The sequence below is a fragment of the Cucurbita pepo genome, chromosome 3, assembly GCF_057944985.1.
Source record: "Cucurbita pepo subsp. pepo isolate OVF chromosome 3, ASM5794498v1, whole genome shotgun sequence".
NCBI classification, from domain to species: domain Eukaryota; kingdom Viridiplantae; phylum Streptophyta; class Magnoliopsida; order Cucurbitales; family Cucurbitaceae; genus Cucurbita; species Cucurbita pepo.
This window is the reverse complement of record NC_141800.1, coordinates 10,864,684-10,891,538: the sequence shown is the minus strand read 5'-3', so window position 1 is coordinate 10,891,538 and position 26,855 is coordinate 10,864,684. Positions and strand designations below refer to the sequence as shown.

At 33.8% G+C, this 26,855-nt stretch overlaps 1 non-coding gene across 1 annotated transcript; it reads left to right on the top strand.

Annotated features, from left to right (window-relative positions):
• Window positions 1-17,702: 17,702 nt before the first annotated feature.
• On the top strand, window positions 17,703-17,774 carry TRNAP-UGG (transfer RNA proline (anticodon UGG)). The gene has a single exon. It is a non-coding gene; the product is annotated as a tRNA-Pro (tRNA).
• The last annotated feature ends 9,081 nt before the right edge of the window (window positions 17,775-26,855 follow it).

The following is a 26,855-nucleotide window of genomic DNA, read 5'->3' as shown; positions in this document are numbered from 1 at the left end:
CTTTGTTTCCTAAAATGGTAAGTATAAAGTCTTGGGATGTAAATAAAGACTTTTTACTATTGGTTGCCCAACAATTGGTGTACAAAAGTTAAGAGGTATGTTTGATAATAGGAACAAAAGGTTTATATTAATATGAAGTCCTTTGATAAGTAAAAAATTTAGACATAGGGCATTACAAGAATTGAACTCAAAACCTCTTGCACTCTAAGTGAGAATCATACCACCAAAACAAATATTATTAGCTTCTATTCAAATATATTTTTCTCCGAGTGGTTGGACGGCTATAAAATGAAAAGTTGAATTGTTATAATATACCAGGGTTATCAAATAAATCAACAACCCAACAAAGGAAACAAACTAATCAATTTGGGTTGGATTGATTCGGTTCAGTACATCAGTTTGTTTGATTTAATTCTTCCATTTTGCCTCGTATGACAAGAAAATAAAGTTGTATTGAATGCACCTAGTTTCATTTATGAAAGACTCATATGAAACGTACTGGCAATAATAGTACTAAGAGTTAGAGTCTATAAGCATTTCATGAACTTAAGTGCAACTCATGCTTCTTTAAAGCTGAATATACTTTAGTTAAGTAACGGGAACTTTAAATTACTTCATGTGGAGCTTCAATTACTCTATGCTAGTTACAATCTTTAGGATTGACTACTTGGACACGAGTTCATGGATTTAGGGAAATTTTTGTGTAATTATCAATTACAACTTATGTTTTCAAATTTTTAGGACATAATTTAGGTAGTTTTCAAAGTATATTATCTAATATAATGAATCTATCTCCGAAAAAAAATTTAAATTTCCTACTGATCTTGCTGAGACAACTTCTTCTATTCCAACCCTGAGTGTTATCTCGCCTTCTGCAAACACTCTCCAGGAACTAGTTTCTTGAAAAAACAGCACAAATATGATTAGTGGCCCCTGAATCCAGTATCCAAGTTAAGTGATCATACTCTACTAAACGTATTTCTACAACTAGTAAATCATATTTACCTTGTTGTGCCTTTTCGGCTTTATTCTCTGCAAGGTAATTTGGGCAGTGACTTTTCTTGTGCCCGTTTTTATTGCAATGGAAACATTTTCCATTATCTGCATTTTGAACCTTAAGTTTGTGGTCAGTAGGAATCTTATCTTTCCCCTTACCCTTTTTGTCAAATGCAACCCAAACTATTCGGTTTGCATTTCAGCAGGGGTCTAGGGGACATTCCGTAGTTAAAACAAACCTCAAATCTGTTGGGTTTTATGTCCTAAAACTCATAGTTTGTAAACAAAAACATATTCTATTTTCAATAAAGTTATTATTGTTGTTTATTCAGTAAAGATTGTTATTGAATAAAGTGAACTTTACGAAGATTAATCTAAATCCAATAAACTAAGAACACTCTAGCTATAGTATGATTACTTGAACTATATGTAGAGAAATAAGAGTGGATCAAGTTCAAGTATATATAGTCAAAATGATCTATAGTATAAGGATAAGGCTGAGTACCTTATTCTAGGGACACTATGGATGCGGCCCACTTTTGTATATGATATAAACAATGTGATCACTAAATTGTACATGTGGAGACATGTGAGTGGGGGCATCCTATGCAATGAGTATTGCATAAGATCGGACCATGAAGAAAACCACTCTCACTTTATAATGTCGTTTACTGTTGAGACAGATTTTCTTTTCATTTGATAACCTAGGTAACTCGGTTTTAATCCTGAGCTAACCATGAACTCCTGTTTATTCGGAATTATCCTTAGATTTGCATGGGTGAGAGTGGCTCTAGTTCGCCGACTCAATAGGCCTCCCATTTCAGGGGTAAGACAGGGTGAATGGCTGAGACGTGGGGTGCAAGATGGAATTCACTCCTACCCACTTTTAGGGATAGAAGAGTGGTAGTTCCCTTAAGCACTGACTCCAGGTCTTGAACAAGGAACCCACCCTCTCATTAGCCTGAGAGGGATTCGGTTTACTGGTTGGACCACAAACCAATTGTTCATTAGAGGATCAGTGAGACATAAGAAAGAAGAAGTAACTTTAGGGGTAAAATGGTAAATTGACCCAGCTCTAGTTACGAACAACCTGTGAAGGATCGACTTACTAATCATGGTTATATCAAATGGATAGAAATATATCTATAGTGAGGGGAGTGCAACTACTAGGTTATAGTGGAGTGTCCTAGTAGTTAACGAATGTTGGTTAACAAGGTTAATGAGTTTAACCGGTTAATCTTGGATCGTTGGAGCCCAAGATCTATAGGTCCATTAGGTCCCTCTGCTAGCTCATATCGGACTAAACCATAGAACAGTGTGACGAGTGAGTTCGAAGTGTTCAAATTCAAATTAGGAAATATGCGCTACATAGACGATATATTTAACCGCATTTTTGTTTTATTTACGAATTAAACAAAAAGAGAGAATCTGAGATATGTAAATAAGATTTAAAATCTTAATCAATTATGTGTTCAAATTGATTGGGATTGGCATTTGAATTAATATTAAATATTAATTAAATAGTTCAATTAATCATTTAATGTTACTTTAATTTGAAATTCATTATTCAAATTAATTGTTGAATTAAAATGAAGAAAGTCAAAATGTTGACTCCATTTAATGAAAAATTCTATGTTAGTGAAATTTTGAGGTGTCAAAATTTGGTTTAACCAAACTTGCATGCTTACCAAATAAATCCCACAAGTTTGAGTGGAATTTTAAGTGTCAAAATTTGGTTAACTCAAACATGCATGCTTGCCACATAATCCCAAACATTTGAGTGGAATTTTAAGTGTCAAAATTTGGTGATCTCAAATTTGCATGAACATGCAAACATGACTCTTTAAATAGAGTGATCATGGTACATGGAAGGTCTTCTTCTTCCTGGTGAAAAACCTTGAGAAAAACTTCTCACATATACAAAATCCCTCCCAAGTTTAGTCACTCACCGGATTCCACAATCCCGTTCTAAGGCCGGAGGATAATGGAGAAGACACTAGTGGTGGTTCGAAACCGGTTCGTGAGGAAAAAGAGTTTGAACTACAAAAGGTTAGTATCTAAACTCATTAAGTTTTAATACTTATGAACATGCTAGTTATTTACTATAATTGATGTTCTAAAAGTGCCTAAGATCCAAATTGCTTCCGCATGTGTTATATTAATACCATCAAAATCATCATTTGCAAGTATTGTGTTTAGGTTTGATTTCCTTGTTGCGTAATTGTTTTTAATTTCTCAGAAGCGAGTAATTGTACTATTGAGCTTGACATGCTGAGATTTAAAACAAATTCTATTAGCGAATTGACTTAATCCTTTTTAATCCAATCAAGTTTAACAAATGTAATAATATACCCAAAAACTATTAATTTACAACGATACTTTAGTGAGTTAGAGCAATTGCTACCGAGGGGCACTCAATCACTCCTTCACTAAACCAAGACATTCTTGACTTAAACACTAATCCCTGAATAACTCTTATTCCTATAGTATTTTAGTTATTGCTACTTTGGTTAAGAATATACTAACTCTTAGTAATTCTTCGTAAGTGTGACCCACCATTTTCAGACCTCAGAGATCGGCCCCAACAATGCTATCAAATTAAAAAGCCAAAGTTAGGAATGGACCTAAGAAATCCTATCAATTTCTAGAGTTTGCGTTGTTCCGACTCCCATGTTACGACCCTCTGAATGGGTAGTTGCTCTAGGGCAACATGCAGGCGGAACATGGGAATTTCACGATGCAACCTAGTGGTGGAGACCATAGGATGTGTTGATATACTTCCTTCTCCCACTTACTATAAATACTTTCTCTATTCACCTTGTTATTGACTCATGCAAATACCTTCGGAATGGAGACGCTCCTCGGGTGACACGAGGCCGAGCATGAATCTCACGGTGTGAATTATCCAGAGAGCGTAAAAAGAAAAAGATATATCTCATATACCTTTTTCCTCCCACTAAGTATTTTAGACGGTTGGGTATACTTATTACTTAGTATATTCCGGCTAATTAAATATAACTTAAGTCTAGGTGATTTTTCCAAATATAACATTTATACTCGATTTTTACCTATGATGTCTAGGTAATTTTTCATTTTTTTTTTTAAATCCTTACATCACTCACGCATGCTATTAAAACTGGACTAACTAAGCTCAAGTATTGACCCGATCTCCAGGTAGCAGGTGTTCCGTAAACCGTCAACTTAAGTACCTCCAGCCTTAGACAAGATCATGTCAGGTGAGCTTTCTTGTACCCACAGTTTTACAAGATATCGACCTATTTTAACTATTAAAATTCATCATGCTTGGTTGTTAACCTTAAGTGAGTATGCATTTATCTTTGTTATAGATTTTAACGTCTATCTCGTTTTATGACGTTGAAAATAACCTATAACATTCTTCCAACATGCTTTATATAACAATTATATAATCATCCATTCCATGCAATAATATAACAATTTATATCTATCTCATGGAACCCTAAACATGCATACTATACATTATAACACTTACAACATACTTGGAATGCATGAAACATGCTTAGCCTATGGTGGGATTTTAAATCTATATGACATACTTTATGCACATACATTTTCTATTAATTAAAACATACATTCATAATGCATAATTAATTAAACACACTAAAGTGGATTGGTTTTGGCATTTTAAAGCAAGCAATTAACTAAATTATTACATTAATAATTAATAATAACTTGAACCGCTCCCAAGGATCAGGAACAGGCCAAACCAACCCTTACAAACGTTGAACCGGACCCTAACTAGCAGAAAAAAACACCCGAACCACCTCTTCCATCTTCTTCAGTTCAGCTTGCTATCTCTTCCATTTTCGATCAACCTAAAATGGATTCTAATGACTCCATAAAAATTACAGACCTTTCTTCACTCATTAACCCCATATACATTAGGCCAATTACTATAATTGAATACCATGCAAGCAAAAAAAAAAAAAAAAAAAAAAAAAAAAAAAAAACATCCACTTTAGCAACCACAAAATTTCATTCATGAAATGGTACCCACCATGTTCAAATTAATGTAAATGAAGTGCCTAAAACTTGTTCTGATACCAATTGATGGTGTTGCTATAACACGTGCGGAAGAAATTTGGATCTTAGGCACTCTAAGTACAACAATTATAGTAAATTAGCTAGCATGTTCAAAAGCATTAAAACTCAATGAGTTTGAATACTAACCTTTTGTAGTTCAAATTTCTTTTTCCTCACGAACCGGTTTCGAACCACCACTAATGTCTTCCCTACTATTCTTCGGCCTTAGAACGAGATTGTGCAATCCGGTGAGTGACTAAACTTGATAGGAATTTAGTATATGTAAAGAGAGAGTTTTGAGAGATTTTCTCAAAGTTTTTCAAGCAAACTTTCCATGTACCTTAATCAATTTATAGAGTCATATTTGCATGTTCATGCAAATTTGAGATTACTAAATTTGACACTCAAAATTCCACTCAAATTTGTGGGATCACCGCAAGCATGCAAGTTTGATTTAACCAAATTTTGACACAAAAAATTCCACTCAAATTTGTGGGATTATGTGGCAAACATGCAAGTTTAGTTAAACCATATATTGATACTCGATATTCCACTAACTCAAACATGGATTTTTCCATTGGGTGAAGTCAACATTTTGACTTTCTTTATTTTAATTCAACAATTAATTTAAATAATTAATTTCAAATAAAAATAATAATAAATGATTAATTAAACAATTTAATTAAAATTTACATTAAATAAAATGTCAATCCCAATCAATTCCAGCACATATTCATTATATTGATTATGAATCCCTATTCATAATTAAAATATTTAAATCTTATTTAAAAATCTCTAATTCTCTTTTTGTTTAATTCATAAATAAAACAAAATGCGATTAAATATATCGTATATATTTAGCGTATATTCCCTAATTTGAATTCAAACACTTCGAACTCACTCGTCACACTGTTCTAAGGTTCAGTCCGATATGAGCTAGCAGGGGGACCTAATGGACCTACAGATCATGGGCTCTAACGATCCGAGATTAACTGGCTAAACTCATTAACCTTGTTAACCAACATTCGTTAACTACTAGGACACTCCACTATAGCCTAGTAGTTGCACTCCCCTCACTATATATATTTCTGTCCAATTGATATTTCCATGATTAGTAAGTCGATCCTTCACAGGTTGTTCGTAACTAGAGCTGGGTCAATTTACTATTTTACCCCTAAAGTTACTTCTTGTTCCTTGAGTCCCACTGATCATCTAATGAACAATTGGTTTGTGGTCCAACCACCAAACCAAACCCCTCTCGGGCCAGTGAGAGGGTGGGGCCCCTTATTCAAGACTTGGAGTCAGTACTTGAGTGAACAACCTCTCTATTATCCCTAAAAGCGGGTAGGAGTGAATTTCATCTTACACTCTATGTCCCCAACTATTCACCAGTCTTACCCCTGAAATGGGAGGCTTATTGAGTCGGCGAACTCGGGCCACTCTCACCCATGCAAATCTAAGGATAATTCCGAATAAACAGGAGTTCATAGTTAGCTTAGGATTAAGATCGAGTTACCTAGGTTATCGAATGAAAAAATTAGTCTCAACAATAAACGACATTATAAAGTTGTGAGTGGTTTTCTTCATGGTCCGATCTTATGCAATACTCATTGCATAGGACGCCCCCACTCACATGTCTCCACATGTACAATTTAGTGATCACATTGTTTATATCATATACAAAAGTGGGCCGCATCCATAGTGTCCCTAGAATAAAGTACTCAACTTTATCCCTGTACTATAGATCATTTTGACTATATACTTGAACTTGATCCACTCTGATGTATCTACATATAGTTCAAGTAATCATACAATAGCCAGAGTGTTCTTAGTTTATTGGATTTGACTATATACTTGAACTTCATCCACTCTGGTGTATCTACATATAGTTCAAGTAATCATACTATAGCTCGAGTGTTCTTAGTTTATTGGATTTAGATTAATCATCGTAACATTCACTTTATTCAATAAATTCAAACTATGAGTTTTAGGACATAAAACCCAACAAATACAATCAATTCTACTGATTGATCATTAATAAAAGAAGACTAATGGAGATGCGGGTAAAAGAAGACTAATGAAGATGTGGGCAATCGATCCCCGTACCTCTCGCATGCAAAGAGAGCACTACCATCTTAGCTACATCCTCACAATTGTTACATCACAAAACTCATAGGTCCCGTCATCAATAATAGTGAAAATGAAAAACTAAATAGTGAAAATGAAAAACTATCTCTCCTCATTATGTCATAAATAAGAAAAAATTGAAAAGAATAATATATTTAACAATTGATAGTATTCTTTGGAGATGCATGGTAACGATCCCTGCACCTCTCGCATGCAAAATAATTGCTCTACCATCTGGGGTACATCCACACAATTATCCGGGCTCATTATGTCGTAAATAAGAAAAAATTGAAAAGAAATAATATATTGTGATTTTTCTTTTCTTCAATCTTGTACAATTTGTCCGAAAGTGTCATTTTTCTCCACATTTTTAACACTTTATGTTTGGTTTGTTTGGAGAATTTTCTCGATCCCTTTATTTTGATCGCCCATGTTTGTTTGGGCTCTTTGATTTACTTCTTTCCCTTCGGCTCTTTGATTTACTTCTTTCCCTTCGATCAACACTAAGAGTATTGCCAGATGAATCTCTAATTTCCCATTTGGGAATACTTTTACCGACATCTCGAATTTCATCAAACTTAAGTTTATTAGATTCTCGTGAACTGTTGATTGCAGCAACAACAGTATACCACGTCTCGGGTAAAGATGACATCAAAATTAAAGCTTTAATTTCATTTTTTAAACATAATTTCCACTGAGCTCAATTGACTGACAATCACGTTGAACTAATTTATATGATCTGCAACAAATCTACCTTCAGACATTTGTATATATTTGACAACATCTTCTTCATAGCCGACGAATTTTCGTACATATTCGACAACACCTTCAATAGGCCCGATGTCATCTTCTCTTTGATGATGTTGAACGTCGTGTTCCTGGACAGCATCAACCAGATCAACCGTAAGGTGTAACGATCCTTGAGTTCCCACTCCTCCGCGGTTATGGTATCTGGCTTCACCCCCAAAAGGGGTTTCTAAAGATTTTTATGGTACATATAATCTTCAATCTACATCTTCTAGAAACTGATATAGAATCCATCAAACTTTTCAATTATTGTCTTTGAACTTTCCATCCTCATAGATTGCGGTGAATCTCGCCTCGCTCTAATGCCCATTCTTAGGATCACACAACAACACACACACTCGATCTAAATGAACACAAAAAACATGATAGAGAAAATGTAAGGAGATATATTGACTAAAAGTTTTGTATTAATGAAGTATGCAAAGAGAGGGTATGAAGAATGAGAAATGTACATTTTGAAAGCATCGACTAATGGGTATATATATGATTTCAATTTATTATATATATAGATTTAACAGATATAACCGCCTACTATATATAAATATTTAGTATATATATTTATATATATTAGGCAAATGGATCGCCTACTCTATCAGATTTTTACTGCAAATAGTCAGCCTCCATATCCAACATTCGAGAGCCCAAATAGTTAGTTTTCTAAGAGAGTTTAAAGAAAAATAAGCAAATGGAGGCTCGGAACGTTGGAACCCATCTGTTTACTTTATGTAAACGTTTTAAGTTTCAAATTTAGAACTTTGCGTCCAAAATTCTTCATCTAGAGATTGATTCATTAAGAGCCCAAATAGTTAGTTTTTCTAGGAGAGTTTAAAGAAAAATAAGCAAATGGAGGCTCAGAACATTGGAACCCATCGGTTTACTTTCTGTAAACATTTTAAGTTTCAAATTTAGAACTTTGAGTACAAAATTCTTCATCTAGAGATTGATTCGTTTAATGGGTCTTATACAATTAGCTATAAGGTATGTTACGTTTAATGGGTCTTACACAATTAGCTGTAGGGTAAGTTAATAAACACAGTTGAAAAAGATTATCATCAGCTTATCTGGTACGGCTACTAAGGTATGTTAAGGTATGTTTATTTGATACATACGTTTAAAGGGTCTTATACAATTAGCTATAAGGTATGTTACGTTTAATGGGTCTTACACAATTAGCTGTAGGGTAAGTTAATAAACACAGTTGAAAAAGATTATCATCAGCTTATCTGGTACGGCTACTAAGGTATGTTAAGGTATGTTTATTTGATACATACGTTTAATGGGTCTTATACAATTAGCTATAAGGTATGTTACGTTTAATGGGTCTTACACAATTAGCTGTAGGGTAAGTTAATAAACACAGTTGAAAAAGATTATCATCAGCTTATCTGCTACGGCTACTAAGTTAATGAACACAGTTGAAAAAGATTATCATCAGCTTATCTTCTACGGCTACTAAGAAACTTCTTACAGAGCTTCAGGATGATTATGCCGTCAAGGATCTTGGCATTTTGAGTTATTTTCTTGGGATTGAGATCTACCATACTTCCAATGGACTTGTTCTAACACAACATAAATACATTCAAGATTTATTGTCCCGCTCTTCTTTGGTGGCAATCTTATCTCCAGGAGTTCAAGGAAATAATCGATTGTTTCTCGCAAGGCGGTTGCTTATGCCACTGCCAAATTAACCTGGATCCATAACCTGGATCCAAGTCCTCTTGCGTGAGCTCGGGATTTCGCAAGCACGATCGCCTAGCCTGTGGCGTGACAACATTAGTGCCACCAATCTGTCCCTGATCGCCTATAGCATGTGGCGTGACAACATTGGTGCCACCTATCTGTCCCCCAATCCAATGAAATTCATTGTCCAGATTAGATAATCTAACCATTAATATGTAATCATAAGGAAGAGTATTTATTAAAGCACTAGGTTGCTCGCCTTAATTTTTGTTTCCTAAGATGGTAAGTAAGACATGTTAATATTGAATTATTCTAATATTCAAGGAGTTATCAAATAAACCAACAACCCAACAAAGAAACCAACAAACTATTTAATTTGATATAATTGTGAACTCAAGACCTCTCGCACCCGAAATAAGAATCATACCACTAAACCAAATGCCTTTGTCGTGGATCAATCATTTTTAGTTGCTAGTCCATGTATTTTGTGTGCCTCAAAATTTGAAATTTATCCATGTATTTTTTTTTTTTTGCGCTTTAGAACCTACTATTATTGCCACGTTAATTTCACATTGTCCATCACATAATAGAATTTGTTCTTCAAATCAATTGGATGTAGTTCAATTAATATCATTAAGAAATATTGACATAAAGAAAGTTCATATCCTATAATTCCTACCGTGTACCTTTGCGATTATGAATGACCCAACTCAAATTATTTTGGTTGAAGTTGCATTGTCACTAGAGCATATGCATTCCGTTGCATTGCCACTAGAGCATATGCATTCCTTTGGGATAGATATTGAAACAATACATTTGAATTTTAAGTAAAATTTCACCACAAACTAAGTTTTTGAAAACGACTTTTATTTTATATTTATTTTTTAATTTTTAATTTATTAATTTTTTTAGTTTTTAATTTTAGTTGTCAAAACCTAGATATGTCAAAACTACTTCTTTGCTACCCTTTAACAATATTTATATGCTTTTAAGTTTATTTAGTTTCTTTTTATTACTAAGTTTACTTCTATTTCATGTTTAAAATAAATGTGCTAGTAAATATAATTAATAAACCCAGGTGCTTAATACATTTTAAATACTTACTCCATTTGTATTTACTTCATTTTAAATAAAAGTTTACAGTAATTAATAAACCCATGTGCTTAATACATTCCCCGAAAAAATAAATTTGTTTGTATTATCAATGAATAGGAAGAGAAGAAATCCCGAAAATAAGTAGAAGGTTGAGAATTTCACTCAACCACGCAATCAAACTTGATAGACTCATGTGCAATTCTACCGGCAACGCAATTCTACCCCCCAACAATTGCTTGAAACTAAGAAATGAGAGAGATAATGCTGATTTTTAAGGGGAACATCTGAACTTCAGAGATCAATTTCATTCCTCTAAAATCTGATTTGTAGATAATAATTTGAGGATATATATAGTCTCCCCACAAAAGAAGTTAGTGGCCTGGATTTAATCTCAATCCACTTGAATCTCCACCAAAGACCAGGTCAATTTGACCATTACATACTTTATGAATTAAAAATAAATAAAGTTTTCTAACAACTCATCTAATGATGCTTGCAACTTCATCTTCACTTCAACTGTGTAAATATTCACTTCTAAAGCTCCAAATGGTTCTTTCTCAATCGAATAAGCTTGTAACACATGAAATGAGAGTTGAACAAAGCCTATCCAATTTTATAGATGAAGAATAAATGCTTGTTGAATCTTCTTAGCTGGTCTCTTTGGAACATTCGGATCACTGTGATCCTTATCATCTTCGCCCTCTTCAAAAGGATTCGTCCTCGAATCAAAAGAATCATCACCTACATCAAAAGGACTCAAGTCAACAACATTAAAAATTGAAAGTAGAATGTGTTGAAAATTCTCCAGGAAGATCATTTTATATGCATTGTTATTAATTACTTGACTTGATAAGGGTTATCCCCTCTTGGATGTAACTTTGTCTTCCTTTAAGATGGAAATCGCTCCTTGCGAAAATGTATCCAAACCCAGTTATCGGGTTGAAAAATCATTTCCTTCCATCCTTTGTTAATTCTTTAAGCAACTTTGAAATTTTGTTTCTCAATTGTCTCGTTCACCTCTTTATGGAATATTTTGATCCGACCTTAATTATGGTTGCTTTACTCACAAAAATATTTAATTCTTAAAATAACTTTTTGTTTCTCAATTGTCTCCTTTCACCTGTTTATGCAATGTTTTGATCAGATCTGCCTTACTTGTGATTGCTTTACTCACAAAAATATTAGAATGAATAGGAAGCAAATCAAGAGGAATAAGTGGATTAAATCCATAAACATCTTCAAAAGGAGAACAATGAGTGGTACTATGAATTGCTCTAAAGGAGAACGATACTATGAATTGCTCTATTATATGCCATCTCACAAATGGCAAACATTCGTCCCAAGACTTAATATCCTTAGAAATAATAGGCAGATTAAATCCATAAACATTTTCAGAAGGAGAACAAATGAGTGGTACTATGAATTTCTTTAAAGGAGAACGGTACTATGAATTCCTCGGTTATATGTCATCTCTACAAATGACAAAAATTAGTCCCAAGACTTAATATATTCTTAGAAATAATAGGCAATAATCCAATTTATCCCACACCATACTTCTCAAAAGTGACTTAAAAATTTAACTATCCCTATCTTTTTTGCGAGTAGCAAACCACATTTAAAGGTGTATACAGCCCATATAAAATATCTATCCCATTAAGGCACCACCATATTATAGAGCATTTAGGAATACAGAGCGGGGTGTTCAAGGTATCGATCCCCGTACCATCGCATGCAAACAGAGCACTCTACCATCTTAGCTACATTTCCACAATTCTTGCATAACAAAACCCAAAACTGTGCGTCGTGAAAATGAAAAAATATTTCTGATCGTTATGTTAAAAATAAGGAAAAATTGAATAGAAATAAAATATTAATAACTAATAGTTTCTTTAGGAGATGCATTCTACCAGCTACATCCCCATAATTCTTACCTAACAAAACCCAAAACTGCACGTCATGAATAATAGTGAAAATGAAAAAATATTTCTGCTCATTAAGTAAAAAATAAGGAAAAATTGAATAGAATAAAATATTGAAAATGAAAACTTTCCCTTCTCATTATATCATAAATAAGAAAAATTTGAAATAGAAATAGAATATTTGGTAGTAGGATTCCTTTGGAGATGCAGGGTATCGCACCGTACTTCTCACATGCGAAGCTAGCGCTCTACCATCTGACCTACATCCCCAAAATTCTTACGTCATCAAATCCTAAACCTACCATCACCAATAATAGTGAAAATAAAAAAATATCTATGCTCAATATATCAAAATAAGAAAAGATTCAATAGAAATAAAACCATTTGAGCTACATCCCACGAAAAAAATATCTCTGCTCATTATGTCATAAATAAGGAAATATATTTTCTTCTAGAGATGCAAATATGCAAGCTATACCTCTTGCATGCTAAGCGAACGCTCTACCATCTAAGCTACATCCCCACAACTCTTATATCACAAAACTATACCTCTTGCATGCTAAGCGAACACTCTACCATCGCTACATCCCCACAACTCTTATATCACAAAACTATACCTCTTGCATGCTAAGCGAACGCTCTACCATCTAAGCTACATCCCCACAACTCTTATATCACAAAACTCTAAATTTTCTCTCATCAATAATAGTGAAAATGAAGAAATATTTAACGAATAGATTCTTTCGGAGATAAGAGGTATTGATCGCCATACCTCTCGCATGCTAAGCGAGCACTCTACCATCTGAGCTACATTCACACGATTCTTACATCATAAAATCCTAAATGTCTTGTCATCAATAAGAGTGAAAATAAAAAACTATCTCTGCACATTATGTCATAAATAAAAATAAATTGAAAATAATTAATATATTTAATAATTGATAGTTATCTACCAGTCCCAGTCCCCATACCTCTTGCAAAGCAAGTGCTCTACCATCTAAGCTACATCTCCATGATTCAAATGAGGTATCAATCCCCATTCCTCTCACATGCTCGCGTTGTACCATCTGAGCTACATCCCCACATTACTTGCACCACAAAATCCTAAATTTTGGTATTGAGCTACATCCCCACATTACTTGCACCACAAAATCCTAAATTTTGGTATCAATCCCCATACCTCTCACATGCTCGCGCTGTACCATCCTAAATTTTCTGTCTTTAGTAATAGTGAAAATGAAGAAATATCGCTACTCAACATGTTATGACTAAGGAAAAATTGAAAAGAAATAACATATTTAATAATAGATAGTTTTATTTTGAAGATGCGGGGTATCGATCCCTATACTTCTCGCATGCAAAGCGAGCGCTCTACCACCTGAGCTACATCCCCAAGATTCTTATGACATAAAATCCTAAACGTCTTATCATCAATAATAGTGAAAATGAAAAAATATCGCTACTCATTAATCCTTTAGAGATGCGAGTATGGATCCCCCATACTTCTCACATGCTAAGAAAGCGATCTAAAATCTAATCTACATTCTCAGGATCCCCATACTTCTCACATGCTAAGAAAGCGATCTAAAATCTAATCTACATTCTGATGATTCTGATTCTTACATCAGAAAACCCTAAACGTCCCGTCATCAATAATAGTGAAAATGAAAAAATATCTCCGCTCATGATGTCATAAATAAGGAAAGATTGAATAGAGTTTCTTAATCTAATCTACATTCTGATGATTCTGATTCTTACATCAGAAAACCTTAAACGTCCCGTCATCAATAATAGTGAAAATGAAAAAATAACTCGGCTCATGATGTCATAAATAAGGAAAGATTGAATAGAGTTTCTTAATCTAATCTACATTCTGATGATTCTGATTCTTACATTAGAAAATCCTAAACGTCCCATCATCAATAATAGTGAAAATGAAAAAATAACTCGGCTCATGATGTCATAAATAAGGAAAGATTGAATAGAGTTTCTTTTGGAGATGCGGGGTATCCATCCCCGTACCTCTCGCATGCTAAGCGAGCTCTCCACCATCTGTGCTACATCCCCGGAATTCTTGCATCACAAAACCCTAAATTTTCCATCATCAATAATAGTGAAAATGAAGAAATATCGCTACTTAACATGTCATGAATAAGGAAAACTTAAAAGAAATAACATTTTTTTTTAATAATAAATAGTTTTGTTTTAGAGATGTAGGGTATCAATCCCCATACCTCTCGCATGCAAAGCAAGCGCTCTACCATCTGAGCTACATCCCCACGATTCTTATATCACAAAACCCTAAACGTCTCGTCATCAATAATAGTAAAAATGAAAAACTATACTGCTCATTATGTCGTAAATATGAAAATTTTGAAAAGAAATAATATATTTAATAATTCGTTCATTTGGAGATGCAAGGTATTAATCCCCGTACTACCCACATGAGAAGCAAGTGCTCTACCATTTGATCTACATCCGCACAACTCTTACATTGGAAAATAATAAACGTCCGGTCATCAATAATTGTGTAAATAAAAAAATATCTCGTCTCATTATGTCATAAATAAGGAAAGATTGAATAGAAATAAAATATGAATAACAAATAGTTTCTTTTGAAGATGCAGGGTATAGATCCCCGTACCTTTCGCATGCTACGCAGGCGCTCTACCATCTGGCTAAATACCCACAACTTTTAAATCACAAAACCCTAAATTTTCCTTCATCAATAATAGTGAAAATGAAGAAATATCGCTACTCTAAATGTCAGGAATAATGGAAAATTGAATGTAAAAAATATTGACATAAATAAAGTTCATATCCTATAATTCCTACCTTGTACCTGTAAGATTGTGAATGACCAAGCTCAAATTATTTTGGTTGAAGCTACATTGCCACTAAAGCACATGCATTCCTTTGGGATAGATATTGAAACAATACATTTGAATTTTAAGCAAAATTTCACCACAAACTAAGTTTTTGAAAACGACTTTTATTTTATATATATTTTTTAATTTTTTTAATTTTTTAATTTTTTAATTTTTTAATTTTAGTTTTCAAAACCTACATTTATATGTCAAAACTACTTCTTTGCTATCCTTTAACAATATTTATATTGTAAAATGGGATCAACTTCTTTAAGTTTATGTAGTTTCTTTTTAGGGGTATGTTTACTTCTATCTCATATTAAAAAAAATGTTCTAGTAAACATATTTCCTCTTTTATTGGTATATATACTTACTCTATTTGTATTTACTTCATTTTAAATAAAAGTTCACAGTAATTAATAAACCCATGTGTTTAATACATTCCCTAGAAGACAAACTTGTTTGTATTAGAATAAATTACAATGAATAGGAAGAGAATAAATCCCAAAAATAAGTAGAAGGTTGAGAATTTCACTCAACCACACAATCGAACTTGATAGGCTCATGTGCAATTCTACCCCCAACAATTGGTTGAAACTTAGAAATGATAGAGATAATGCTCGAATTTTTAAGGGGAACTTCTAAACTCGAGAGATCAATTTTATTCCTCTAAAATCTAATTTTCACATAATAATTGCTTGAAACTTAGAAATGGTAGGGAGGGGAACTTCTAAACTTGAGAGATCAATTTCATTCCTCTTAAATCTAATTTTTACATAATAACTTGAGGACAGGAGGATATTTATAGTCTCCCCACAAAAGAAGTTAGTGACCTCGATTTAATCTCAATAATAGTGAAACTTAGAAATGGTAGAGATAATGCTCGAATTTTTAAGGGGAACTTCTAAACTTGAGAGATCAATTTCATTCCTCTCGAATCTAATTTTTACATAATAATAATTTGAGGACATTAGGATATTTATAGTCTCCCCACCAAAGAAGTTAGTGGCCTGGATTTAATTTCAATAATAATGAAAATGAAGAAATATTGCTACTCAACATGTCATGACATGAATGAGGGAAAATTGAAAGTAAAAAATATATTTAATAATAGATAGTTTTATTTTAGAGATGTAAGGTATCAATCCCTATACCTCTCGCATACAAAGCAAACACTTTACCATCTGAGCTACGTACCCACAATTCTTATGTTACAAAACCCTAAACATCTCGTCCTTAATAATAGTGAAAATGAAAAACTATCTCTGCTCATCATGTAGTAAATATGAAAATTTTGAAAAGAAATAATATATTTAATAATCGATTCATTTGGAGAAGGAAGGTATCAATCCCGTACTTCCAACATGGGAAGTTCTACCATCTGAGCTACATCCCCACGATTCTTACATTATAAACCCCTAAATGACCCGTCATCAATAATTGTGAAAATGAAAACAATATCTCCGCTTATTATGTCATAAATAAGGAAAGATTGAACAGAAATAAAATATTAATAATAAAAACCAAATAGTTTCTTTTGGAGATGCGGGTGTGCGCTCTACCATCTGAGCTACATTCCCACAATACTTGCACCACAAAACCCTAGTAATATCGCTACTCAACATGTCATGACTAAGGAAAAATTGAAAAGAAATTACATATTTAATAATAAATTATTTTGGAGAAGAAGGGTATCGATCCACATACCTCTCACATGCAAAGCAAACACTCTACCATCAAAGCTACATCCCAACAATTCTCATGTCACAAAATCCTAAATGTCTCGTCATCAATAATAGGTCCAAAATGGTAGAAAATTAGGTATAATTTATGAATCACTTCGACATAGAATGCATTGATATTATTATTTGGATTATCATTCACATTCACAATTTCATGGGAATGTATGTATTTAACGTGTGTCATTTTATTGTACTTATTTACTTCATTTTGGTGAGTATGCCTATCCAAATCTGAAGCAGGTCTTGTAGAGAGCTCTTTGTTCTTATTATGTTATTAAGACACATTCTACATCCAAGGCTTCAGTTCAAGCGCATCGAGGACTTCATGTGTTTCATGCAATATGACAAAATACGACCTTAATACCTAGGCCCAAGGATTCATACATACATTTTAAGTGGCATAATAAGGGCATTTGGTCTAGTGGTATGATTCTCGCTTTGGGTGCGAGAGGTCTCGAGTTCGATTCTCGGAATGCCCCTTCAAGAGTAGCAACCTAAAGTCTTTCTTTACATCCCAATGCTTTATACTTGCCATCTTATGTAATAAAGAAAAAAAAAACAAAAATTAAGGCGAACATGTTTAAGTTTTGATACCTCTTTTCTAATTCCTTTATGTCGACTTTGTTGCCCAACAATTGATGTAGAGAAGTTAAGAGGTATGTTTGAAAAGTAAATAATAGGAACAACAAGTTTATATAAATATGAATAAATATGAAGTTCTTTGATAAGAAAAGATTTAGATATAGGGGCATTTGAGGTTGCACCGTAAGTGAGGGTCGTACCACTAAACCAAATGCCTTTTCTTAAATACCCAATATTTTTTTTGCTTCTACTCAAATATATTTTTCTCTATGTGGTTGGACGGCTATAAAATGAAAAGTTGATGGTCTAATATTTTACTTGTAAGTAAGGCATTTTATATTGAATTGTTATAATATACGAGGGTTATCAAATAAACCAACAGCCCAACAAAGGAAACAAACTAATCAATTTGGGTTGGATTGATTCGGTTTAGTTTATCAGTTTGTTTGATTTAATTCTTCTATTTTGCCTCTATGACAACAAAATAAAGTTGTATTGAATGGACCTTAGTTTCATTTATGACAAACTCATACGAAACATACTGGCATTAGTAGTACTAAGAGTTGGAATCTATAAGCATTTCATGAACTTAAGTGCAAACCATGCTTCTTTAAAGATGAGATGAACTTTAGTTAAGTAATGGGAACTTTAAATTACTTCATGTGGAGCTTCAATTACTCTATGCTAGTTACAATCTTTAGGATTGACTAATTGGACACAAGTTCATGGATTTAGGGAAATTTTTGTGCAATTATCAACTACAACTTATGTTTCCAAATTTTTAGGTCATAATTTAGGTAGTTGGTGTTATGAGTCGTAAACTTGTTTTTTACATAATATGGTAGTTGAACTGTCATTCCGATGAGATGGACAAAGAAATTGTCTTTGAAATGACTAATAGACCTAGGTTCATCGTTGTTGTCTTCTAACTGTGATTTTGCAAAAAGCTTAACTAATATAAACTATTATCCGACAAGATCTTTAAGTTAAATCAAGAATATACCCTACACATCATTCAAGATGGCAATAAAATGGAGTTAAATTGAACCCACTTTAGTTTCGTGTTTGGTGTGTTCAAGATAAAGCATAATTGTATTTATGATATTGAGCTTGGGGTCTATAAGAATTTAATGATCATAAGAGAAATTCCAGTTTTATTAGAGGAGACCAAATTTATTTAAGGTACTAGGAATTCGACATGGCTTAAGAGTTGCGTGGGTGCTCATTTTATCCATGTTCTCCACTTCCTCCCATTTCCTCCTCTTCCTCCATCACATTCTTTATTTCTCTTCCCATTTCTCAATCTCCAACTCATTCTTTCTTCATCCCTAACCAATGCCGATTTGAATAAAGAAGGAGAAAAAGAAAGAGAGTGAAGGAAGTCCGAGAGTTATTACGGATAAATGGAGAAAAAAATTTCTTTAAAATAATAAATAGACCCAAGCTCATCGTTGTTGTTGTCGTTTACTTGTGATTTTGCAAAAAGCTTAACTAATATGAAATATCAAGGTAAATCAAGAATATATCCTGCACATCATTCAAGATGACAATAAAATGAAGTTCAATTAAACGCACTTTTAGTTTCCTGTTTGAAAGGTTCAAAGATGAAGCATAATTGTATTAATGATATTAAAGAGATTCATGTTTTATTAGAAGAGATCAACTTCATTTAAGGTACTAGGAGTTTAAACTACTTCCATTAATTTCAATCACTCTACCAAGATTACAAATTTAGGGTTGGCTAATTGGACATCAATTCTCTACCTTTAGGTTATAATTTAGGTAGTAACCATTATAATATTAATGAGCATAAGAGTTACAATTCTTTCATGGACTATATGTGTTATAGTTAAAAGCATATATATATATATATATATATATATTATATTATGTATGTTGAGGTCTGGATAAAGCACAAAGTAGCAAGGAACACCATTGTCAACTCTAGAACCACCCACAACTAATGATCGAGACCAATGCAAAATATTTTAGCATCCTTTGGCATCGAGATACAGGAAAGATGAACACCGTCAAATTGGAAGCTTTATCAGTCTTAAGAGTCACAATGAGAACTCTAATCAAGCTGGAGCCTTGGACTAGGCAAATCATTTTGTGATAGTTGAAATGGATGACTTTGACGTCGTGTTAGGGATGAACGTCCTACTGGAACACAAAGTCATTTACATGTCCCTAGCAAAATTCCTAGTAGTAACGGAGTCTAATCCGACGATCATTCAGAAAAACATCCATCAACCAAGAGGGGTGAAAATGATGTCGATACTACAGTTGAGAAAGAATCTTAGCCATGATGAATCTACGCTTGCTACTATTGTTGTAATTGAAAAGGGGAGCTCGAGTGAGTCAACCTCAATAGAAACCTTGTTGCCACTACATGAACACCACGATGCAAAACAAGAAGGTCAGACAATGGATTTATCCCAAACAGGAGAGATAAATCACAAGATTAGTTTTATGTTGCAATCGAGATCGCCTGCCACAAACAAATGTCATGTGGCTGAGCTTGAGCTAGCTAAATTCTATGAAAAGCTAAATGACTTGTTAACTGTCGAGTTCATTAGACCCCCAAAGGCTCTTGTCAGTGATCACTCAAATGCTAGGCAAAGACATCAAGCCAACACAAATATTGGAGAAGGAAGACAAAAACAAGCCACTGAAGCAACACATATTCACATAGAAATACCAGACAGATGAAGAGAATGGTCAGTCAGAAGCGTCGACAACAATAATTTCAAGAAAAATAGAGAGTTCATATAAGTTAACGTTAGATCAACTTCGAGTTCAAAGCAACAAGAACCAAAGACGGGTGCAAAAATACTATGGACTAGTCGAAGTTATCCACAAGATTATCAAGACATCATATAGGATCCAATTGCTCTTATGGATGCGGACTAATCTTGTTGTCCACGTCAGTAACTTGAAACGTTATTATTCGGACCAAGAAGACATCAAGCAGAAGCAGGTGGTATGACGTCATGCAAAGAAGAAAAAATTTCATGTGAAGAAAGTAGGAAAGACACCAACAGAGAAGAAATGAAGAGTCCGAGAAGTGATTTTCAATAGCATCTAGTAGATTGGAAGAGACTCCTCAACGAGAGACTGGGGCATTTCAAATGCTATTCAAGAATGGTTCCCTTCGGTTGTGGGCTGGATCTTCTGACTATTTACTTTCGGTTGTGGGCTGGATCTTCTGACTATTTACGTGAGTTGGGCTTGGAGCATGCATGTAGGTTGAAGAATGCTTCCCTTTGTATTTTTTTTTTTTTTTTTTTTTTTTTTTTTTTTTTTTTTTTTTTTTTTACCAAACATCCATTTAAATTATTTCTTTATTCAATTTGATATAATTGTTGGGGCATTTCCAAGAATCAAACTCGATCCCTCTCGCACCCGAAGCAAGAATCATACCACTAGACCAAATGCCCTTGTAGTGGATCTTTTGACTATTTACGTGATCCTTATACGACTCACTGAAAATTTTGGTACCCTTCTCATTCCTATTCTCTATTACGCCTCTTCTCGCTCTCTGAAACTTCTTTAAATGTTATTGTTCACTGGTTATTTGGGCGCATCTTCCTTAAAAGGATTGTGACGACAGATGACCTAAGTAAAACTACTATAGGGAGATCAGTGCAATAGAGAATCTGTGCCCCTTAACATAACAAAGAGTTCCTAGAAAAAAATATCATAGAACAATTTGTGTGGGTCGAGGGTGTAACGCCTTTCGCACCCGAAGCAAGAATCATACCACTAGACTAAATGCCCTTGTAGTGAATCTATAATTTTTTAGTTGCTAGTCCATATATTTTATGCGCCTCTATATTTAAAATTTATCCACATGTTTTTGTGCTTTAGAACCTACTTGTGCCTTTAAGATTATGAATGACCCAGCTCAAAATTATTATGGTTGAAGCTGCATTGCCACTAGCATATGTGCATTCCTTTGGGATTTACTTTGTCCCTTTCACAATTTTACTAGTCCCTTGCTACCATACCATTTAACAATATTTATAATATTTACTTCGTCCCTTTCACAATTTTACTAGTCTCTTGCTACCATACCATTTAACAATATTTATAATACGTTGAGCAACAATATTTATAATACGTTGAGCAACAATATTTATAATATGTTGAGCATTCGTTGCTACTATTTAACCGTACTTCGTCCCTTGCTACCATACCGTTGCTACTATTTAACCGTACTTCGTCCCTTGCTACCATACCGTTGCTACTATTTCACCGTACTTCGTCCCTTGCTACCATACCATTTAACAATATTTATAACGGGATTGCTATCTCATGCTAGAAAAAACGTGCGAGTAAATTGATAACCGAAGTAATAAGAGAATTAAGGACAAGGGCATTCTAAGATGTGAACTCAGGACCTCTCACACCCTAAGTAAGAATAATACCACTAGACCAAATTTCCCTTCTTGAACATCTATCATTTTTAGCTCTCACTCGATATGATTTTTTTTCTCAAGTTTGAAATCTATATTTGTTGGGAGTTGAGGGGCTAAAAGTTCTTATTATGTGTTACCTTTGGCATATTCACAATATCATGGGAATGTATGTATTTAACATTTGTCATTTTAATGTGTGTTTATTTACTTAATAAATATCTTCAATTCTACAATTTCTTGAAGGGGCACATTTTGAGGATTGAACTCAAGACCTCTCGCACCCAATGCAAGAATCATACCACTAGACCAAATGACCTTGTTATGCCATTTGAAACGTATGTATGAAGCCTTGAGCCTAGATATTAAGGTCGTATTTTGTTGTATTGCAGGAAACACATGAAGTCCTCGATGAGAATATGTCGTGGAGAACAAAACAAGAACATAATAAGAACTTTTTTTTTTTTTTTTTTTTCTTTGTTTCCTAAGATGGTAAGTATAAAGTCTTGGGATGTAAACAAAGACTTTTTAGTCTTTGTTGCCCAACAATTGGTGTACAGAAGTTAAGAGGTATGTTTGATAATAGGAACAAAAAGTTTATATTAATATGAAGTCCTTGGATAAGAAAGGATTTAGACATAGGGGCATTACAAGAATTGAACTCAAAACCTCTTGCACCCTAAGTGAGAATCATACCACCAAACAAAATATTTTTAGCTTCTAATCAAATATATTTTTCTCTGAGTGGTTGGACGGCTATAAAATGAAAAGTTGAATTCTTATAATATACCAAGGTTATCAAATAAACCGACAACCCAACAAAGGAAACAAACTAATCAATTTTGGTTGGATTAATTCAGTTTAGTTCATCAATTTGTTTGATTTAATTCTTCTATTTTGCCTCGTATACCAAGAAAATAAAGTTGTATTGAATGCATTTATGACAAACTCATATGAAACATACTGACATTAATAGTACTAAGAGTTGGAGTCTATAAGCATTTCATGAACTTAAGTGCAACTCATGCTTCTTTAAAAATGAGATAAACTTTAGTTAAGTGTCAGGAACTTTAAATTACTTCATGTGGGGCTTCAATTACTCTATGCTAGTTACAATCTTTATGATTGACTAATTGGACACGAGTTCATGGATTTAGAGAAATTTTTGTGTAATTATCAATTACAATTTATGTTTTCAAATTTTTAGGTCATAATTTAGGTAGTTGTTATTATGGGTCATAAACTTGTTTCTTTGCATAATATGGATTTAGTTGAACTATTATTACCGATGAGATGGACAAAGAAATTGTCTTTGAAATGACTAATAAACCTAGGTTCATCGTTGTTGTCTTTTAACTGGGATTTTGCAAAAAGCTTAACTAATATGAACTATCATGCCACAAGAACATTAAGGTAAATCAAGAATATACCCTACACATCATTCAATATTGGCAATAAAATGGAGTTAAACTGAACGCACTTTAGTTTCATGTTTGGCGTCTTAAGGATAAAGCATAATTGTATTAATGATATTAAGCTTGGAATCTATAAGAATTTAATGATCATAGAGAAATTCCTGTTTGATTAGAGGGGACCAACTTTATTTAAGCTACTAGGAGTTCAAATTGGCTTAAGAGTTGCGTGCGTGCTCATTTTATCCATGTTCTCCACTTCCTCCCATTTCCTCCTCTTCCTCCATCACATTCTTTATTTCTCTTCCCATTTCTCAATCTCCAACTCATCCTTTCTTTATCCCTAACTAATGTGGATATGAATAAAGAAGGAGAAAAGGAAAGAGAGTGAAGGAAGTCGGTATGGATTTAGCTTTGGAACTAGACATCGATGAGTGTGATCTAATGAACATCTATACAGGAAATTTAGTGACTTCGCTTTCGGCCAACCAGGTGAATGGTGTTACTATTAGCTTGGTTGGATGAATTGTATGAGGTATTAAGAACACGTGCTCCGTAGCCCCTCCACGTGTCACTTTGTGAGTGTTTGACATGTATTATGTTATGTTATGCTGTAACGCGAATTCAAATGAGGATTAATTTCTCAATTTTTTCATTTTGACCCATCTTTCCTAACTAGAGGTCAGTAAGATCCCTAATTAGAGTTCAATAAGGAGAAAAAAGAAAGAAAGGAAAAAAATGAAGAAGAAGAAAATAAAGGGGAATTGTTTTGAAAGAGAGTTAGAGAGAAATTTTGTACAGTTTTTTGAAGAAATTGGATTTGAATCAGGAACTGTCCATTATTTCTTTTTATGACTAATTATAAATAAAGAGAAAAATATATTTGTAGAGATAGATTAAACTCTAAATATTTTAATTTTATAGTATTTTCTTATTTTATATTAATTTACTTTTATTTTTATTTGTTTTCACTTTCAATTTTAGTTTCTATTTGAGTTTTGAACTCTAGCGACTCAAAAGTTTCTACTTAATTTAAGGTCGTTACTGTATACGTACCATAAATATTGAATGCGGAAGACTTCATTTAAATTCCATAAAACATAACCTTTAACTTAAAACACAGCCATGAACTTACGTGTTTCAAAAACATCTTTAAAACGACACAACAAAAGACCCGGAATAAAATAAATAAGCATTTAAGTTTAAAACATCTTATTCTATCCTAAGTCTAAGAAAATAAATACCACTATCCTATGCATGTGCCATGATCTCGAGTTGCGATGCCGTCGTCAGCCGTACCGAAATGTCTTGCCTTAACCTAAAAAATGTAGTAGCACATGGCTTGAGTATTTAAAGAAATACTCGGTAAGTGACCCCACTATTGGGGTTAAATGCAACAATCACATGCAATGAAATGATGGGACCTATCTTTCGTTTCATTTCGTTTTTCCTACGGTGCTATCCTAACGGGTAATCGTGGACGTGTACCATATACTCTACACACAGCCCATACGTGCGAGTATGGGCTCACCAGCAAGTTTGCACACCGCTGGGCCACTGTTCTTATCCGGTGGGCATACTCTGGGAGCCCCTTATGCCGGGACCCGTTAAAACTAGAACCGTCACGGCAGCGCTATGCAATGCATAATGATCGTTGTCCTGCAATTGGATGTACGCGTCCGTACCCTCGTGATGGGATGGGGGTATCCCCCCAGATGCATGAACACACATAATGCATGAGGTCCTCCTATTTATACATTTATCTTTAATGACCATAACCCCCCTGTTACGTTCTAGGCTTCATGTCATTCTCATTTTCATTTCACATTTCATACACATTTCTATCCGGGTTATGGTTCCAGACAATTTACCATGTTTCATGTCATACAATTCATGCTGTTCACATTCACATATTCCATACAAACATGCCATAATCATTCAAGGACCTCATATCGTTACATGCATTACACATCACATCAGACTAAAAGCATATATAGCATACATTTAAGTTCACATAACTACGTACTTAAGCACAATAATCTAGCATACAATGTATCATATCATAAACAAGTCATAACGTAAACACTTCATAGTCATATCGTTCTCTAACTTACCATAGCCTTAACGTTCTTATACCTATCACAGACATATCATTACGTAACATTACCTTAGTCATATCGTCATAAGAACGTACCCTAACGCTATCGTTCTATCAATCTATCACAAACCTATCCCTTTCTACCCATAACCTAACCGTATTCTTTCATCAATCTCTCCTATTCATAGCACTCCGGTATGTAACCTAACCTTAACGTTTCATGAACGTATCTTACTCCTATCGTTACATTTCGTTTTGTGCATCCTTCTCGTATCCTATCTCAAACATATCCTTGAGCACATCGTACCATAATTCTTAACCACATATTATAACATAACATAACATATAGGAAGCATATCAATCCACAGACAATTCACACATATCAATATATATGATACGTGCAGAACCACAGGGCACGTGTCAACATCAAATATAACAATGCCGATAGTAAGGTCACTTACTTGGCTAGCTTAAGTCGTTGTCACAAATATATCTTTAATGAAAGTTTAATTCCGTCATTTGAAATCCGAGTCAACCTATATGAGCTCATGACATCAGTTTCAAGTTTGAACTCTACAAAATTATTTCTCTAATTTACATTGGTCATCGTAAAATTCTGATATTTCGTGTTAAGACAAAATTTAAAGGAGCTCACTGCCTTCTGATATTACCTGTTTTATGGTTAAATCGTGTGCAACAAATCTTTCCTCAATCTCCCTCCCTCCCTCTAATTATTTTCATTTGTAAATAGGTTTTTCAATTGTGTAAACAGATATTACTGGCCAATTGTAAGTTGATTGTTTGGTTACGATCTTCTAGTTTATAGATCTGCCAACTAAAATTTTATTGAATCTAACCTTGTAACCTTATTTTTTATAACTTAAAAGTCTAACAAAACCTAATCAATGGGATATCGCATTCCCATAAAAGAAAGGATCATTGCCAACATATTCTATAGCAAATGACCTAGACTAGACCTCTTCTACCGCATCAAGAGGAAATCCTGATCCATCCCGCATTTGAGAAAGTTTAGCTATGCCCAAAGCTCTT